Below are 10,866 nucleotides of genomic sequence, written 5' to 3' on the forward strand. Positions count from 1 at the left end.
CTTCCCCCCATTCATAAATCCAGCTCAGGGCTCGGATGGCGGGCGGGGCTGAGCGGAGCGCGGCGTTCAGGCGGGCGGGGGCTGCGCAGGGCGAGGCGGCCGCAGAAAAACAAGCGCGCCCGCAGGAGCGAGCCTCCCGTCCTGCGTCCGCGGCTCGGCAGCGGCTAGGAGCGGCGCGGGGCTGGCGCTGCGCAGCGGGGGCCGTGCTGGGGCGGGGGGGCCTCAGACGGGGCGTCCTGCGCAGCGCCGAGCCTGGGGGGCGGAGCCGCTCCGGGGCGCGGGGCTCTGGGCTCCGGCGGCCGAGCGGCCAAGGACACCTGCAGGCTTCCCAGGCAGCGCGGATCGAGAGCTTCAGCGCAGCGCCCCGGCGCCGGGCTCCAGCGATCTGGCGGCACTGGGAGCCACGCCATCCGCGCGTCTGCCCATCTCCGGGCGGGGCGCCGGCCTTGGCTCGCGGCAGGAGGCGGGCGAAAGGTGGCCTAAGGGCGGGGGAGCCTGGGCGCCGGTGGGCTGGGGCCCAGGGGGTTCTCGATCTCCCTCCGGCGTTGGTAGCGGATGCCACTCTCTGGTGGCGCCTTTTCTTCTCGGCCCCGCCTCGCCCGGGCGCGCCCTCCGTTGGGCGGGGTGGGCGGGGCCGACCGGACTCGCTGCAGGGCCCGGGTGGCGGGGCTCAGCCTTCCTCCGCTGAGCCGAGCGGAGCCGAGCCGAGGCGCGTAACCCCCTCACCGCCAGCGCCCAGCCCAGCGCGCCGCCCCTGCGCGCGTCCGCCACCGTCCCCCCCCGCCCCTCCGGCCCGGCTCCCCGCCTTCCCCGAGCCCGCAGCTCCTCCCACTGCAGCCCCTGGGACACCGAAGGGCTCGCGACCCCTGACCTCTAACCTCCGCCCGCCCCTTCTGGCCGCTCTAGTCAACTCCCCCTCCTGGTTGCGGTTTCATTGCGGCGGGCTGGAGGACGGGGAATAAAGGGGGTGGAGAGACAGTGTCGAGTGGAGGAGGCTGCCCCCTCCTGTCCCAGACACCGTGTTGGGGCTTCCTGACCACCCCGCCCCCATCTTGCGCCTGTGAGGCCCAACTAGGCCCAAGATGACTGTGATCTCGATACCAGCCTCTATCACAGTCAACAAAGACCCTGCCTGCGGTGGAATGGGGGACCTGGCGGCCTTGCGCAGAATTGGCTCCTGGTCTGGGTGGAAGAAAACCAGAGTTCTGGCACTATTGTGGGTGTGGAGTGGGTGGTCCTGAAAGATCATTAGGTTAAAGCCATGGCTCCTTGTTGCCCTGAAAGCACATAGAAAGTGGCCGCAGCCTGCCGTCCTGCCTTGTGACTCCTTCCTGGTTCAGTGTTGTTTCACTCATTGCAATTTGTCTCCTCTCCCCTCCCTGACCCTGAGGTCTTTCCAGCCTGCACTGCTTTTTCATCTTGATACCTCCCACACTGCCTGCCTGGAGAACCTGTTTGCTAAGTGATTGAGAAGCTGCCATACCCAAAACATTAGGCACCAACCCGATCTTACTGGCCTCATCCCAAGAGCAATTTCTAGATTCGTTTGTTTTTATTTGTTTTTAAGTCCAGAGCCTCTTCTACATCTTTAAGTTAATCCTCATTTTTTACAGCTTCAGGCTGCCTCCATGTCCATCGGGATGATATACGGAGGGTTTTAAGGCAGAAATACAAGGGGATTGACACCTGCTTCGGATACCCGTGTACCATCCAACTTCCAGATCAGGTAGTACCTGGCTACGGTGGGAAAACAAGACAAGGTCCTGGTGTGCTCCAAAGAAAGGTTAAAAGCTCAGTGCAAATGCAAGGGATTGTCAGCAAAAGTCTCATTAATGAGGGCAGAAAAACAAAGGGACTGTGGTCTTTGATGATTCGTACTAATATGCAGAGGAGGTGGGTACCATCCTGGACTGTAGCCAGAAACACACATTTGCTGGTACCTCTTTTGTGTCCAGTCCTTAATATCTGCATTTCAGAGTTTGGCTGGCTTTGGGTTTGCTGCAGCAAAGAAGAAATATCCCAGATGTGACTGGGAAGAGAAGACCTGGGACTGTCCAGAAGCTGGAGAGCCATAGCAAGGATGTTAAAGAATTGACTGATGAATAGCTTTCAAGTGCTATCTGGTTGTGTCCTGGCAGACTCCCTTGGGGTCTCCCCCACTTTGCATTTTTCAGGCTGGCTGAACTCAGTCATTCCAGAAAGAGTGAGAAATTGGTGGGAGTGGGGTAGGGGGGAATGAAAAACAAACAAACGAACATCCTAGCATCCCACAGCTGAGTCATTTGTTTATCCAGTAAATATTTCTTGAGTACCTACTGTGTGCCATTCAGGCAATGGAAATCAATGAATAAAACAGAGACCTACCTGCCCCTGCCCCCAACCTCATCCCAGCAAATCTCTGCCCTCTTGGGGCTTCTGCAATGTTTGTGGACAGTAATAAGCATGTGGGGGGAGAAAGCTGCCAGGGAAATAAAAGGCCTGGAGGGGAGGTCAAGAAGCTGGCGTGGGGGTAGGGAAACCCAGGAAGAGCCAGGTAAGACAGAGGGCCCAGCCTGGGAGAGGCAGTGAGTAAATGTGCGCTGGGGGTAGCGTCCCTGACTCAGCACGCCGACCAGCTCCTGAAGATGGGAACTGAGCCTCAGGCCGGAGGCCCCCAAGAGCAGTCCTCACCACTTTGCTGAAGGTTTTATCCCAGAGCTCTGGGCTAACCTGTTACCTAGCCTTTCTGGAATTTTCTGGGGGATTCAGTACGTTGCAGCTGGCTTGTCTCCGTTGGTTCTGTGTGCATGAGCTCATGCTGTTTCCCCAAAGTACAGAGCCCAGGATAGATGAGAGCCCCCTCCCCAGCCGGCCTGTGACGGCCTACTCTGGATGGGTGGGTGCTGCCCCCTGGTGGTACTAGGAGTCCCTGCTCCTGATTGAACCTCTGGCCTGTGGGGATGAGGAGAAAAGGGGTTTAAAGGCTTGGGGTGAGGACAAATTCTGGGCTTCCCGTCAATTCCAGTTTCCCATCGGGGACCCTGCATTCTCTTGCCTTTTCCCATTCCTCCAAGACCTCTATAACCAGCAGGCTGAAGCAAGATTGAAATAGCTTGGAAATTCCTAATTCTACAAGCCTAGTTCCCTCTAGTGTCACCTTTTCTCCACCTTCCTTCCCTGGGCCCTGTGGTTTCTTCTAGCAGTCAGAAAAGAGCACCCATCTGGGTGCTAGTTCACACAAAAGTGGCAGCCACAGTGGGCTTCCCTCACCAGCAATAAAGGGTGTGGCAAAGTGTAGGAAAACAGGGCAATGTCTGCTTCCAGGGTGACACTGATGAGGGCTGGCGAGCCTTTCTATAGCCCTTCAAATAAGGCCCTTGGTCTCTGAGAGCTGAGGCTGACCCCGCCAACCCAAAGCTGGAAGGCCTGACATCAAAGCCCTTTGCCCTTCCCCTTTCCCTACTGCGGCTTGGAGTGGGGCTCAGTCACCTTGGGGTGACAGGAGCCATCCAATATCCTCTCTGTCTTCTTGCTTTGGACTCCACTTGTGTTGAAGGGTTCCAGGCCTAGGAGCAAGTCCCACTGCTGTCAAGCAAGGATCTCTCCAATGATACTCACATGACCCCCTTTTGGCATTCCAGCTCTGGCCAGGGACTGACCCTTCCTCCCTGAGGCCCAGGTCAAGGAGCCAGCATCCTTTCCCAGCCTGCTCTGCTCCCCAGCCCAATTAATTGAATTGTCTTATCAGCCATCATCTCATCACTGGGGGGAGGGTGATAGAGCCTTTCCCTCGCTCTCATGGAGGGACTAGGGAAGAGAGCCAGAGGAGGCTGGAAGTCTCTTGTTTGCTTATCAGTTCATTTAACCCTGCCTCCCACCCCCACCGCAGGCAGCCTGCAGAGACTAACAGGCTCCAGGTGAAATGCTGAGAGCCTTCCCAAGTGGGATCCAGGGAGAGCCAAGCATAGAGGACAGCCCTCGGGGCCCTGTGGAGGTCAGCTGTAATGGTTCTTCTGCACAGGGGCAGGAGGCAGGGTTGGGTGGCTGTGATAATCCCAGCGAAGGTGTGTTTAGGGCCCTAGGGAACTCAGAAGATGGACTTTAATGTCCCAGCTCTTAAAGTGCCAACAGGGTGCAGGCCACAAGCTCAGGCCTGGCCAAGACTCAGAGCCTCATAAATCATGGACCCCGAGTCATAGGGCTGGCAGGGACCTGAGTGCTACCTCACACATACATTCTCCTTGAGAGATTTCTGGCCTAAGGAGCAGCAATGAGCTCTGGGAGACTGAGCTGGGCCTGTGGTTGGGCCAGGGGTACAGAATGATATGGGGTCGCACGTGGCCTCTGCCCGTAGAACAGTATTCATGGGAGTCACAGTACCAGGACCAGCTCAGTAGACCCCCAGAGCTCTCTTTGCTCAAAGTTGCTGGGATAGACACTCTGCCTGTGTCCAGAGACAGAGCGCACAAGTGCACATGCACACACACACACACACACACACACACACACACACACCCTAAATCAGGGCCCACCTGGCAGGACTCCTTGGCACTCAGCATCTCTCCATCTAGAAAAGTACAGTTTCCTCCCACCTGGGCTAAATTCCAGCAAAACTGGTTCATTCCATTAGAGTGGTTAATTAGTTCTGATGGGCCCAGCCCCCTCCAGCAGTGTCCTGGGGAAAGACGACGCAGTCGTCTGGAGAGGCAGACCAAACACTGGCTCCTCTTGGATGCTCATGAAGCCCAGGGATCCTTCCCCATTTGGGTCAGTCTTGGGAAGAACAGAGAGACCCAGAAGCCAGCCAGCTCTGCCCCAGGGAGCCACAGGGGGGATCTCCACCGACTCTCTCTGTTCTGCAGCTGGCTCTGTGGCTGGCACGGAGTAATCGTAATAATGGTTTGTTTGTTGTTGAGTGACAGACGTCATCTTCTCCCCATTTCCTGGGTTTCCTCCCACATAAGACAGTGTTGGTGAAGAACGCATCCGTGTGCCTGGAACCAGCCAGCGGGTATGACAGTGGCAGGACATTCCAAGTCACCTGATGACTACCCTGCATGAGGCAGGTGCCCCCGCCTGACCCTTATTTGTATTTTCTCAGCGCTTGGCACACCCCTAGGACTCAGACGCTCAGGTCATGCTTGAGGCAGGGAATTAATGTTGGTGGGATGAGGGTGGGCAAGGGGGGAAGCTTTCCTTGTAAGTACTTGCAGTACCTAGATTGGGAGTCTAGGCTTTGGCCCTGGTTTTCCCCCCGTCTGCTTGTGGGAAGTCTGGATAGATCTCTTCCCCTCTCTGGGCTCGAGTTTCTCCAATCGTCCTATGAGGAGCTTGGGCCACATAATCAGCAGGGTTCATGTTCTGGTTACTATCACTCTGAGGCAAATTACTCCCCAAATTTAGCGGTGTAAATACAAAGAACATCCTATTTTGCTTCGGATACTACTGGTCCGGCAGATCCGAAGGGCTCAGTGGGACCGTTCTCGTTTAGGGTCCCTCATGCAGCTGCAGTCCAATGTCCACTGGAGCCTCAGACCTCTCCAGCTCAGCTCGACTGAGTGCTCGCTGTGGTACGTTCATGTGGCTGTCAGCTGGGAATTGAGCTGAAACTGTGCATGGGACCGCCTCCAAACACACAGCTTCTCTAGCACTGGCAGTCTCAGGGCAGATAGACTTCTTACATGGCAGCTGGGATCCCCCAGGACCACCATCCCTAGAATGCATCCCTAGACATGGCATGACTTTTCCTGAGCTAGCCTCACAAGCCATCTAGTGTCACTTCTGCCATACTCTGTTGGTCAAAGGAGACGTTTACTCACCCTGATTCCAGGGGAGGAGCATGGACTCCACTTGAAGCATTAAAGAACTTGGGGGCTTTTTTTTTTGAACCATCACATCCCTGTGGTTTGTAGAATCCTTCAACCCTGGCCCAAGCCCTTATGGTTGGCTGAGACTCTGTGGCTTGTTGAGGCTGGTTTTTTTTTTTGGGGGGGGGGGAGCAGTGTACACGATCTGTGATACTCCCTTCTTTGGAAACAACGCCTTCTCTCCCCTCCTTTCTTAGTTTCTTTGGGTTTTAGGCTGAATCCGTCTTTTCTGAATAGCTCTGCAAGAATGGCTCATTGCATGGGTAATGGGGCCCTTGGAATGAAACTGGACCCATGGATCTACTCCAGCTGCAAGAAGGAAGGGAGCTACTATTTAATGAGCACCTATTATATTTCAGTACGGAAAGAGTTCTGTACTGTATTCTAGTAGGGGTTCCAGAAGCAGGTCAGTTTTTCCTCACAGCAATCTCTGCAAGGAAGAGATTTGATCGTCATCCTCCTTTTACAGATTAGGAAATGAAGTTTCACAGGTTTGTGACTTGCCCAAGGTCAAACGATCGGTGACAAAGCCGTGACTCAGAAGAAGCTGTTCTCGGGGTGCCTTGGGTGGTTCAGCTGGTGAGGCATCCGACTCTTGGCTTCAGCTCAGGTCATGATCTCACAGTTTGTGAGTTTGAGCCCCGCATCGGGCTCCTGCTGACAGTGCAGAGCCTGCTTGGGATTCTCTCTCTCTCCCTCTCTCTGCCCCTCCCCCGCTCACTCTCTCTCTCTCTCTCTCTCTCTCTCTCTCAAAAATAAATAAATAAATAGGGGCACCTGGGTGGCTCAGTCGGTTGAGCAGCTGACTTTGGCTCAGGTCGTGACCTCGCAGCTCGTGGGTTTGAGCCCCACGTTGGGCTCTGTGCTGACAGATCGGAGCCTGGAGTCTGCTTCGGATTCTGTGTTTCCCCCTCTCTCTGCCCCTCCCCAACTTGTGCTCTGTCTCTCTCTCTCTCTCAAAAATAAATAAAAAACATTTTAAAAAAAAGAAAAGAAAAAGAAGTCTGGCCACCCGGAGATGAACCATGCTGGAGAGGCCAGGTGTAGACACTCTTCTGGTGACAGTCCCAGCTGAGCCCAGCCTTCCAGCCATTCTTACTGAGGTGTCAGCCACTAGGATGAATGTGAGTGAGGCTGCCTTGGACCCTCCAGACCAGCTCCTCTGCCAATTTACCACCACTAAGTGACCTCAGTTGCCACCAGAAGAGCCCCTCAGACATGCCCTGCCTGAATTCCTTACCCCCAAAATCATGAGATATAAGAGAGATAAAATAACTTGCTCTAGGTCTCCTAGGAACTGGGGGGGGGGGGGCAGCTGACATTTGAACTTGGACTTGGAAAGTCTGACTCCATAGCTCCTTCAAACCCACTGCTTCTTAGTGGGTTTATGTGTGCCTCCTGGCAGGGAAATTGACATTTCAACCCAAAACACTACCTTCAACCAAAGGATTGAATTTACAAGGAGGGACGTTTTCAGCACAGGGACTTTCTCAATTAAGAGGTACATGGGGTGATAAGAGTCTGGGGACATAGGGGGTGGTTTCCCTCTGGAAACCTCAGGACAGCAGGGGTTGATTTACCTATGTTTGCGTGTCCATAGCTGGCACAGAACCTGTCACCGTGGACGCTTAATAATTGTTCACTAACAACCCACAAGGCGGAAGTGCTGGAGTTGGAGAGGAGGGTAGGGGACCAAAGATCTGGAGAGAAAGGTTTTCCTGCCATCTGGTGGCTATTTCTGGAATGACACCTTTTACTTCTAAGGAGAAGGAAATGGAGGGTGGCTGGGGGCCTGGGCTGCGTGTGCAGATCAGGCAGCAGCATTTCAGACTGGAGTGGGGTGCGGTAGGGGGGCCTTTACCGTCCACTAAAGTTTGCAAAAGATCAGAATTTAGAGCATGCTGTTCACATGAGATTAGACGTGTGGAGCACTCGGACCCCAATAGGGCCTCCTAGAAGCGTGTGTGTTCAACACCCAGGGCAACGCTTAGGCAAAGAAACACACATCCCTCCTCAGCCTTCCCCCAAACTCGTCAGCCAGCCAGCACCCACAACCCACGGCAACCCTCTCTGCCCCATTCTGTCCAAGCTTCTCCCCCGGAGCTGCTGCTGGCCTCTAAGGCTTCCCCCATCCCCTCTCCCTGAGCCTGAGGCGGGTCAGAAAGGCAAGAGGGGTTTGGTAAGAACACTTTATTGTACACCGTGGGTGGGGGGAGTAGAAAGGAAGGAGGGGGTTGGGGGATGACGATGCCTCGGCCCCTCCCCTGGGCTGAGCGGTCTTGACCCAGGGCCCTGGCCAGTCATGGGGCACACGGACTTCATGTCTCTGCTCTCTCCCACCGTGGGAGTACTCTGGGGGGACAGGCGGGTATAGCTGTGAGGAAGAGCAGAGGGGGAGCCCCCTGCCTATAATACTACAGGCCTGCTGAGGGCCTGGCACCATGCAGCTTGTGGCCCCCAGCCTCACCACCTATGGCAGGCTGACTCAGGAAGGCTTCTCCTGGCACTAGGAAAGACGTCCCCTCAGATTTATTGCTGGAGGGCAAAAGCCAACCCCTCACCAGTATGCCCCACCTGTCCACCCCCATCTGGAGCCCAGGCTTCGCATTGCCTCAGCGGAGTAGGGCTCCCCGAGGAAGAAGCTGGTGACCGGGGCTGGAGGACAGGCAGGAGCAGGGACTGGGGGACGCTTTCAGGCACCCCCCCCACCCCCTCCCTGCCTGCCCTGAGTCCGCTGTCTCCTGTGGGCACTGCATGGACAGCACCAAAGCCAGTAAGGGACGCGGACCCGGCACAGGGATGTGGGGGCCTGCCCCTCCCACTCCTCCAGGGAATCTGGGGCTGGAGCTCACCTTGTCAGATGCCTCACCTCTTCTGGCCTCGACCAACCGCTCCCAGCCCCCCTGAGGAGTGAGGAGTGTGTGTCAAAAGCGCAGGGAAAGGGAAGCTGTTCCTTTCTGAGCCCTCTCAGGACTGTCTCAAGGACGAACACGGGACAGAGGCGCTGGGAGAGGCTCTCCTGGGGTCTCCCCATCTTAAGAAACCCAGCACTTTTCCTCAGGATGAAAACCTTGTGGCTCCAGAGGGAACAGCAAGAAGTTGGCTAGAAAATAAATTTGGGGGCTGTCCCCCCCACCCCAAAGCCCCTCCTTCCCTGTTTCTGGCAAGCCCAGGGGTAGGAAGGTAATGGGCCACCAGCAAGAAACACCTGCCTTTCCCCACAGCACCCTGCCCCGAGGCCTTGCCTGACAGAGCCGAGGGGGGAGGCAGGGAGAGGGCCAGTGTGGTCTGCAGGGACGTGGTGAACACGGGCTGGCACGAATCACCTACACGCACCCACACCCAGGTAGGGGCACGCACCACACACACACACACACACACACGCACGCACACGCACGCACCAAGCTCCAGGCCTTACGTCTAACACAGCAGAGCCACAGCCGGGACGGGGCCCGGCCTGCAGCCAAAGGCTACAAGCACTACCCGGCCCGTAAGAACCAAGCAGACGGCCCCGTTCAACCGCCCTGGTGCAGGCTGGCAGGCTGGGGCCTGGCCCAGCCACACGCTACAAAATTAAAAATATATCAAATATACAATGAAAATAGATCTGTACAGCACTGAGGATGAAAATAGTCCACCAGCCACAGTATAATATTGGGTTTGTCATTTAACAGCATTTACACCCACATGTACAGATTGAATATACAATAGAAATAGAATATATAGAAGAGTATATATAGTAGAGTGTCTCTCCTGGGGCCTTGCTTTTCCTGTTGCTAAGTCTGCTGGGATTGGGCATGGGGCCAGGTAGGAGGTGTTGGTGAGGTGCCTGAGGCGGGATGCTGTGCCCCAAAAGCTCATGTCTTCGGGGACATGTGGGTCTCCTTCCCCCCCTCACACTGAGAAAGGACAGGTGTGGCCAGAGGGCTGGAAATGGGAGCAGAGGCGGGGGGAGGGACTCCCTGGCAAGTTGGTGGGGGGACCATGGGGCTAGGGGATGAAGGAGGGAACCCTGGGCGTGGCCTGTCCCTCCCAGCGCTGAGAACACGGGAGTGACTCGGGACGTTGCGTGATGGTGCCCGGGCCTAGCACTGTGGCCCGCTGCTGCCCCGTGTACTTCAGCTCTCACAATTGGAGTTCTGCCATCCCCGCCAGGCTGCCTGCCTTCCATCCATCCACGCCCGTGCATCCACGCGACCATCCTTCCGCGAGCCTGTCCAGCGCTCTGCAGACATTATTCTCCAGCCAGACTCCAGTCCTCCCAGCCTGCACTCCGAGGGCAGCCCTCTTCTGGGGGAGGCCTCAGATAGGGGTGGGTGGGGATGCGGCGGGGGCTGGGCCCCAGGACAGAGACCCGGCCCTTCTCCTGGGCAACCCCGGTGCCCACAGCACTGCCCGTGCCCTCCCTGTCACGGGCCGGGCGGCTTGGGGAAGGTTCCCGAGATATTCACACACGACATGCACACGGCGCTGGTTGTGCTCGAACAAGGAGAGTGAGTGGCAGCCCAAAGGGGCAGTGAAGTTATCCGTCTTTCCCTAGGGATGAGGTTTGCTGGGTACGAGCCCCTGAACTCCAGGGACCCCCATTCCAGGGGAGAAGCTGCCGCTAGTGAGAAAGTTGGGCCCCCGGGTGAGAGAGGGAGTGTGCTTCGCAATTGTGCTCCAAACCATCTGAATTGTGCTGTGAACCATCAAGTGTGCTCTGGAAACCTCTCTGTGTACTGTCCCCTCCTCTCTAGAGGAAAGAGGCACAGGCCAGGACTGTGGGCTCCAGGGTGGGGACGGAGAGGGCCAGCTAAGCCCTCATGGAGGCGGGCAAGGGTTCCAGACAGTTGTCACCCTCCCAGGCAGGACGCCGGACACACGCTGCCCCAGGCAGGGTCGGGAACATGGAGATTCCACCTAGAGCCCAGGCCAAGGGCCCCCGTGCCCAGCCCACAAAACAGAACCTGGGGACTTCCACAAGATTCCGTCCCAAGTCTGAGCCCTGAGTCCTGACACAATCGTCCCGTCCCCAACC

Source organism: Lynx rufus, unplaced genomic scaffold, assembly GCF_022079265.1.
Source record: "Lynx rufus isolate CCGP_SWC_20201006 ecotype Redwood Valley unplaced genomic scaffold, mLynRuf1.p SCAF_2, whole genome shotgun sequence".
Taxonomy (NCBI): Eukaryota; Metazoa; Chordata; class Mammalia; order Carnivora; family Felidae; genus Lynx; species Lynx rufus.